An 8,449-nucleotide genomic window follows, 5' to 3' on the forward strand; every position below is an offset into this window, starting at 1 on the left:
GCTATTCGCACCTCGACTTACCTACGATCGCCTGACAAATGCTTATGAATAATTGTAGTGCGCACACCTTAGTAGGTGCAATCATACTAGCACTATTGCACCGGATCCCAACAAAACTCCGCAGTTAAGCGTGCTTCGTTGAGAGTTGTACTAGGATGGGTGACCTACTGGGAAGTCCTCGTGTTGCCCCTCTTTTTTTTTTACGTCGTGCTTTCCCTCGTTCATTAAAGATGCTATCTTCAATAGTTTAGCTAAAGCGAGCCTCAATGACCTGATTTTCGACAAGCTCGCACGGGCCCTGCAGGGCTTCGCAGCTCGACTTACCCTACGTCGCGAGACATGCTTATGATAATTGTGTGCGCAAACTTTAATAGGTGCGATCATACCAGCACTAATGCACCGGATCCCATCAAAACTCCGCAGTTAAGCGTGCTTGGGCGAGAGTAGTACTAGGAAGGGTGACCTCCTCAGAAGTCCTTGTGTTGCACCTCTTTTTTTTTTTACGTCGTGCTTACCCTCGTTCTTTAAACGACGCCATCTTGAATTGTTTAGCTAAACCGAGCTTCAATGACCTGATTTTCGGCAAGCTCGCACGGGCCCCACAGGTCTTCACAGCTCGATTTACCCTACGTCGCAAGACATGCTTATGATAATTGTGTGCGCATACTTTAATAGGTGCGATCATACCAGCACTAATGCACCAGATCCCATCAGAACTCCGTAGTTAAGCGTGCTTGGGCGAGAGTAGTACTAGGATGGGTGACCTACTGGGAATTCCTCGTGTTGCACCTCTTTTTTTTTTACGTCGTGCTTACCCTCGTTCTTTAAACGACGCTGTCTTGAATTTTTTAGCTAAAGCGAGCCTCAATGACGTGATTTTCGACAAGCTCGTATGGGCCCAGCAGGGTTTCGCAGCTCGACTTACCCTACGTCGCAAGACATGCTTATGATAATTGTGTGCGCATACTTTAATAGGTGCGATCATACCAGCACAAATGCACCGGATCCCATCAGAACTCCGCAGTTAACCGTGCTTGGGCGAGAGTAGTACTAGGATGGGTCACCTCCTGAGAAGTCCTCGTGTTGCACCTTTTTTTTCTTTTTTTCTTTTTTTTTTACGTCGTGCTTATCCTCGTTCTTTAAACGACGCTATCTTGAATTGTTTAGTTAAAGAGAACCTCAATGACCTGATTTTCGATAAGCTCGCACGGGCTCTGCAGGGCTTCGCATCGACTTACCCTACGTCGTGAGACATGCTTATGATAATTGTGTGTGCATACTTAATAGGTGCGATCATACCAGCACTAATGACATCTATCAGAACTCCGCAGTTAAGCGTGCTGGCAAGAGTAGTACTAGATGGGTGACCTCCTGGAATCTGATGCAAGGCATCATAGGCTAGTTTCACTAGCATTTTTCTGTTAGTTTTAGTTGTTTTATGCATTTTCTTGAGCTTAAAGTAACCAAAAATGGTTAAATGAAGAACAAAGTAATGAACCATCCAAACAATATGATTTTGATGCAAATTCCATGAGTTTTAGTTGAATTACTTAAATGCTATGAATGAAAGATTTCTCATGAAATTTTGCAAGACTTTGATGCAATTGTTTGGATGATTTCAGGGAAGAAGAGGCTAAGCAAGGAAGCAACAAAATCAATAAAGGAAGCTTGAATATCACATGTGGAGTTTAAGTTCCAGTTTAAGCCTAAACTGGAGCTTAAACGCCAAAATCATGAAGGATAAGAAATGCTGGGATTGAAGTTTAACCTCCAGTTTGACCTCAAACTGGAGGTTAAACGCCAGAATGAGTATGCCACCCAGGGAGGTGTTCCACGTTTAACCTCCAGTTTGACCTCAAACTGGATGTTAAACGCCAGAACCAGGAAGAGTACCAGGGGCCATTCCACGTTTAAGCTCCAGTTTGACTCAAACTGGAGCTTAAACGTGTTCGACGTTTTCTTTCACTCCAGGGTTGCTCTCTCCACCTCCACGTTTAACCTCCAGTTTGACCCCAAACTGGAGGTTAAACGTGTTCGACACCTCCAGGGCCACCATTCCAAGCTTCCACGTTTAACCTCCAGTTTGACCTCAAACTGGAGGTTAAACGTGTTCGACCTCCAGTATGCCTCCACCCTTTTCCACGTTTAACCTCCAGTTTGACCTCAAACTGGAGGTTAAACGTGTTCGACCTCCAGGATGCCTCATTCCTCTTCCACGTTTAACCTCCAGTTTAACCTTAAACTGGAGGTTAAACGTGTTCGACTACATACTCTCCAGGGCTACCATTCTTCCATTTCCACGTTTAAGCTTCAGTTTAACTTAAACTGAAGCTTAAACGTGCTTCTACAAATGGCCTCACTGGAAGTGTCTGGCGTTTAAGTTGCAGTTTAAGCTTAAACTACAACTTAAACGCCACTCTTGAAAAGGGTTTCTGGGCCAAAAATATTGTGATTTAAGTTAGTCTTTGAGCACAATTATTAACTTAAACTTACTTTGGTATGAAACCCAATTGAATATCATGGTTTATGGGATTGGGCCTGAAGGATTGATGAGTTTGAAATCTCAATTTATTGAGTCATGTGTCATTATTTGATTATCACTAAGTTGGCTCAATAAATGTTACAGGACTGGATCAACAACCTCATCAAGATTATGGATCATAAACCCAAGGCAAAAGGAAAGCAAGGAGAGGCCTCAAAGCCCAAGAAGCACAACTGAAGCTCAATATAGAAAGTGTATAAATAGGATAGAAGTTAAGTTAGAAGGGACTTTTTACTTTCACTTTTAGCTAGTTTCTTTTTCTTTGTAATTGAATTCAGAGCTATGATTCACTAAACCCCCTTTCATTGGGTTAGGGAGCTCTATTGTAATTCAATGAATCAATAATAGTTTATCTTCTTCTTCAATCTTTTCTCTTGAATTTTGTTAGAAAGCTTCTCGATCTAATTCCATTGAGTAGTTGTCTTGGGAAAGAGACTACTCATACTTGGAATCCTTCGGAGCCTTGGGAAAGGAATGGAGGATTCATGCTAGAGAAGCTTTCTCACAGTGGATTGGATTGGGGTTTGGATGGATATTGTGACATGTAATCCTACCAAATTGTGGTTCATGAAATTGTGTGGTATAATCAGTGATCAAGCATCATCTCTTCTTATGAACATTTAAACCAAGGGATTGGGAATTTGTTTGTTTTTAGAGAGCATTGGAGCCAAGGAATTGGGATCCAATCATATAAGATTGCCAAGCAAAATTCAATGAATGCATTGGTTGAGGAAGAGATTTACATGTTTTGATTCGGAGATTTCAATATCTCCTAAACCCAATGAATTCCCCATTTCTGATTTCCACTTTCTCTTTACATTCTGCAATTCAATTCTTGCAATCATCCCCAGTCCCTTTTAATTTCAGCAATTTACATTCTGCTCTTTAATTCATGCAATTTAAGATTCAGCCATTTAATTTTCTTGTCATTTACTTTTCCCGCCAATTTTACATTCCGCAATTCTCATCTCAAATCTTGATTCCGCTCAACTAGAACACACTTCTAATCCGAATTGCTCACTCAACCAATCCTTGTGGGATTCGACCTCACTCTATTGTGAGTTTTTACTTGACGACGATAACCGGTGCACTTGCCGGAAGGAATTTTGCCGATCGTGCAATTTCCTAAATCGTAGCATAACACGTTTATGCGCATCAAGTTTATGGCGCCGTTGCCGGGGATTGGTTTTCGATTGACAATTCTCAAATTGGAAGCTAACTAGATTGAGCAATTTTCTCTTGCTTTGATTAATTCTGTTCTAGATACTTGTTGAATTTTAATTTCTGCACTTGGTTACATGCTTTCCTTCTTTATGCCTTTAAATCCATGCAACTAACTCACTGACTCACTAACTGTTTGATTTAATTCCTCAATTGATCTAACCATACTCTTCCATTAACCAAGAGTATTTCACTTGTTTGTGTTTGAGCTGTGTTCTTGTATGACAGGTAGGAGAGGAGAGACATCAACTCCTCCATATACCGAACCGGAAAGGACCCTTCATAGACTTAGAAGGGAAGCAAGAGGGAAGAGAGTAGTGGGAGAAGAGGAATCTGAAGGAGAATCTGAGGACAATTTTGAGGAAGCTCTAGATCTCAACATGGATAGAGAAGTTCACAACCATGAGAGAGCTGATGGAAACAATGCCATTCCTGAGAGGAGGGTTCTTAGTTCATACATAAACCCAACCTCTGGGAATTGTGGTAGTAGCATCCAGAAACCACCCATTCAGGCCAACAATTTTGAGCTCAAGCCACAGCTAATATCATTGGTGGAAAATCATTGTTCCTTTGGAGGAAGTGCTAATGAAGACCCAAACCAACATCTCACAAAGTTCCTGAGAATTTGTGACACTGTGAAGTCCAATGGAGTCCAGGAAGATGCCTATAAACTGCTCTTGTTCCCATTTTCACTTAGGGACAAGGCAGCTAAGTGGCTGGAATCATTCCCAAGGGGGAGTCTAACCACATGGGATGAGGTGGAAGGCAAGTTTCTGGCACGTTTCTACCCTCCACAAAAGGTCAATAGGCTTCGATCTGAGGTCCAAACTTTTAGACAAAAAGATGGTGAAACTCTCTACGAGGCATGGGAGAGATTCAAGGACTTGACAAGGAAATGCCCACCAAACATGTTCCATGATTGGGTGCAATTGCACATCTTCTATGATGGACTCTCTTATGAATCAAGGAAGGCTGTAGACCATTCATCAGGAGGTTCATTGAACAAGAAAAAGACTGTGGAAGAAGCCATTGAAGTGATCGAGACAGTGGCTGAGAATGAGTACTACTATGCATCAGAAAGGCACAACACTAAGGGAGTCATGGAGCTGAACCATGTTGATACAATTCTAGCCCAAAACAAGGTGTTTGCCAAGCAACTAGCAGAGCTTACCAGGCAATTAGAAACAAAGCAAGTGGCTGCAATACACACACAAGATCAAGAGGAAGTAGGCATTGAAGGAGGTGATTGGGATGAGGTTAACTATGTGGGAAACCAACAAAGGCAATCATATGATCCACACTCCAACACTTACAACCCAGGCTGGAGAAACCACCCAAACTTTGGGTGGGGAAACCAACAAACCCAACCACAAAACCACAAACCTTACAACCACAATCAACAAAACAATTCCACATACCAAAACTCCAACCAAAGATCATACCAAGCCACACAAAACACTTACCCCCAATCATCATATCATGGCCAAAATGATCAACATACCCAACCTAATCCGAACCAACAATTTCAAGATCAATTAAACCGGATGGAAGGAATGATGGCAACCATGAGCCAAGACATAAGTGAATTGAAGAGCTTCAGGGATGATGTGAGAACTACCTTAAGAAACCATGGTGAAAAACTCAAAAGGTTGGAATCTCAAGTAGGAGAGCTATCTCAACAGGCACCCAAATCAACTGCAGTGTTCCCTAGTGACACAGAAAAGAATCCTAAGGGGGAACAAAAGAGAGTAAGATGGGAAGAGTGCAAGGCCATCACCATATTGAAGGAAGTCTCAGAAGAAGAAGGAATCAGGTCCTCACAGCAGGAACCAGAAATCTTGAAAGAAGATGTGGAAGAAGTTAAGCAGGAAAGTGGAACTGAGCAAGCCAAGGATCTGCAAAAAGGCATGATGGAAGTATACCAACCAAAAGCACCATTTCCTGAGAGGTTAGGAGGAGGTGAAAAAAGGAAAACCTATTCAAGGTTTCTAGAGACATTTAATTCTCTGCATGTCAATATTCCCTTTCTTGAGATTCTTCATCAAATGCCCACACACATCAAGTATTTAAAGGAATTGTTAAGCAAGAAAAGAGTTTTGAAGGGAGGACAAACGGTAACAATGAACAAAGAATGCAGTGCTCTCATCAAGAAGGACACACTCTCTAAGAAAACGGACCCAGGAAGCTTTCATATCCCTTGCATCATAGGGGAAACAAAAATAGACAGAGGATTCTGTGATCTAGGAGCTAGCATAAATGTGATGCCTCTAACTCTTATGAAGAGGCTACAACTGAACGAGGTGAGATCCACTGATGTAATCATACAACTGGCTGACAAAACTCAGAAGCAAGCTGAAGGGGTAGTTGAAAATGTGCTGGTGAAAGTAGGAGATTATTATTTCCCCACAGACTTTGTCATTGTGGACATGGAGGAAAGCTATTTACACCCTATCATTCTGGGCAGACCATTTCTAGCCACTACTAGAGCGCTCATAGATGTAGAACAAGGAGAACTAATTCTGAGAATACGTGATGAACAGCTCATTTTCAAAGTCTTCAAACCTGCATCTGAGCCTGAACCAGAATCTGAAAAGCCTAAAGATGATAGTAGCCATCCGTGTTTGGAGGAAAGTAATCCAGCAGCTGAGACTCTAAAACAGTCATTGGAAGGCAAACAAGAGTTGCAAGAGTTAGAGCCACAAGAATCAGTGGAAACAGATCAGAAGGATCCTCCTGACATAAAAGTCAATGAAGAAATCCTCAAGAGAAAGGGAAGAGTGATAGGGAGATTGCCAAGAGGATGGAGAAACAAGAAAATTCCCACTGAAGGTTTTTCTCCAGGAGATAAAGTGATCTCAAGTCATTATCTGCCAATTCCACCTGGCCTCAAGACCATTCCTTCTCAGCTCCCTCAAGTGTTCACAATCAAGAAAGTTCTTTCTTTGGAACATTTAGAGGTCATGAATGAATCAAGAGGGGACGTTTTCATAGTGAGAGGAGAGGACGTCAAGCACTACAATCCACCCTAACAAGGGACAACCGTCAAGCTAGTGACGTTAAAGAAGCGCTTCATGGGAGGCAACCCATGTTTTTAGTATCCTTAATCTTTAGTGCTTTGCTTTACATCTAATAAAGTATGGTTTCTTATGCATGAACTTGAATCCTCAGGACAACTATTGATTAAGTGCACTAAACCGTGCATGTAAATTACAATTGGTCTCTAAGTTTGGTGTGCCTGATGGCACTCCCAAATCTTACTCAAATTGAATTCCATCTTTCATTCAAGGTGCACAACCAAACATTAAGTTTGGTGTTCTTTTTGAACACAGTTTATGAAAAGCAAGAAGTTCCTCTGGATCTCAAAAGTCATGACAAGTATACCATTCATATGTTTTAATGCTTTAGTTCAATTACTTAGGGTAGTCACTTTGTTTAGAATCAAAGAGCCAAGGTGACTATGATTTATTAGAAATATGCACACTCATTAAGGACAACCAATATGGATTTCATGTCATCAGGAGACTTAACCAAAAACTAAGTTTGGTGTCCAAATAATAAGTGTGCATACATGTAGAAGTCACGGCTATAAGCTCATAAAGACAAGCATTGATTTACATGTGCAAATACTGTTCATAATTCACATGGACCGAAAAATGATAGCAAATTTGTTTGTTTGTGCAGGTACAAAAGAAAAGACAAAAATGGAGGAAAAAGACAAAGGGAGGTACGTGCTTGGTCAAAAAGAAAATTCATAAATCTTTGAAACTAACACATGGGAAAAGGAAGTTCTGCAAGAAAAGAAAGCTACATGTACAACCTAATGCATCTAGAATACTTCCAAGAAAATGAAAAGCCAATCGTCCTTATCTACAATTCATATATTTACCATCAAGCCACCCTTCACAAACCACCCTAGCCGTTCATTTTTCACTCATGGGCACTATAAAGAACCACTTGGGGAACGAGTCCCACACCATCAATCCTCCTTCATACACTTTTTCCTTCATCATAGCATAACCATCTCTTGCCGAAAACAATCTCACCACACCTCCAACAACACTTCTTACTTCACCTTGTCAACTTTAGTTGTCACTTACCAAAATGGCAGCTTCATCTAGCCACAAAAGAAGAAAAGACAAGCAGCCAATGGAGGAAAACAGGGGATTCGATGCATGGAGATACAGATCAGTGTTCCATGAGATTCAAGCCGAATGGATGAGACCTAAAACGGTACTAGCTGAGGTCCCCTTTGAACTTGAAAAGGATGAGTTCCCAGGTGTTTGGGAAAAGATCAAAAAGAGGAAGTGGGAACTCCTAACTAAGCCAATCACTAGAATCAACATCAACTTGGTGAAGGAGTTTTATGCAAATGCAGTAAGGGAGGATCAAACCAAGAACCCCACATACAAAAGCTATGTGAGAGGGGTGGAAGTTGACTTCAGTCCCAAAGCAATTATGAAAACTCTTGGCCTGAAAAACATACATTTCAGCCAAGCAAGTTATGACGAAAGGATGAGAGGAGAACCTGACTATACAACTATTGCTGAAGACCTTTGTGCCATCAGAGCTGAATGGGTGAGAAAAACAAGAGGGGCTCCAAGAGTCTTGAGAAGAGGAGACCTAACACCTGAAGCTAAAGGGTGGTATGCAATAGTTAGGAGATCCATCCTACCCACTGCAAACTCT

The 8,449-nt window shown here is 41.5% G+C and overlaps 4 non-coding genes and 1 pseudogene across 4 annotated transcripts; 4 read left to right on the forward strand and 1 right to left on the reverse strand.

Annotated features, from left to right (window-relative positions):
* Positions 1-73: 73 nt before the first annotated feature.
* Positions 74-192, forward strand: LOC112759641 (5S ribosomal RNA; annotated as a pseudogene).
* Positions 193-372: 180 nt separating this feature from the next.
* On the forward strand, positions 373-491 carry LOC112762093 (5S ribosomal RNA). The gene has a single exon (XR_003182448.1). It is a non-coding gene; the product is annotated as a 5S ribosomal RNA (ribosomal RNA).
* Positions 492-673: 182 nt separating this feature from the next.
* On the forward strand, positions 674-792 carry LOC112759849 (5S ribosomal RNA). Its single transcript, XR_003180315.1, has one exon. It is a non-coding gene; the product is annotated as a 5S ribosomal RNA (ribosomal RNA).
* Positions 793-973: 181 nt separating this feature from the next.
* LOC112760423 (5S ribosomal RNA) lies at positions 974-1,092 on the forward strand. Its single transcript, XR_003180865.1, has one exon. It is a non-coding gene; the product is annotated as a 5S ribosomal RNA (ribosomal RNA).
* Positions 1,093-4,569: 3,477 nt separating this feature from the next.
* Positions 4,570-4,673, reverse strand: LOC112759857 (small nucleolar RNA R71). Its single transcript, XR_003180322.1, has one exon. It is a non-coding gene; the product is annotated as a small nucleolar RNA R71 (small nucleolar RNA).
* Positions 4,674-8,449: the final 3,776 nt, after the last annotated feature.

This window comes from Arachis hypogaea, chromosome 16, assembly GCF_003086295.3.
Source record: "Arachis hypogaea cultivar Tifrunner chromosome 16, arahy.Tifrunner.gnm2.J5K5, whole genome shotgun sequence".
NCBI classification, from domain to species: Eukaryota; Viridiplantae; Streptophyta; class Magnoliopsida; order Fabales; family Fabaceae; genus Arachis; species Arachis hypogaea.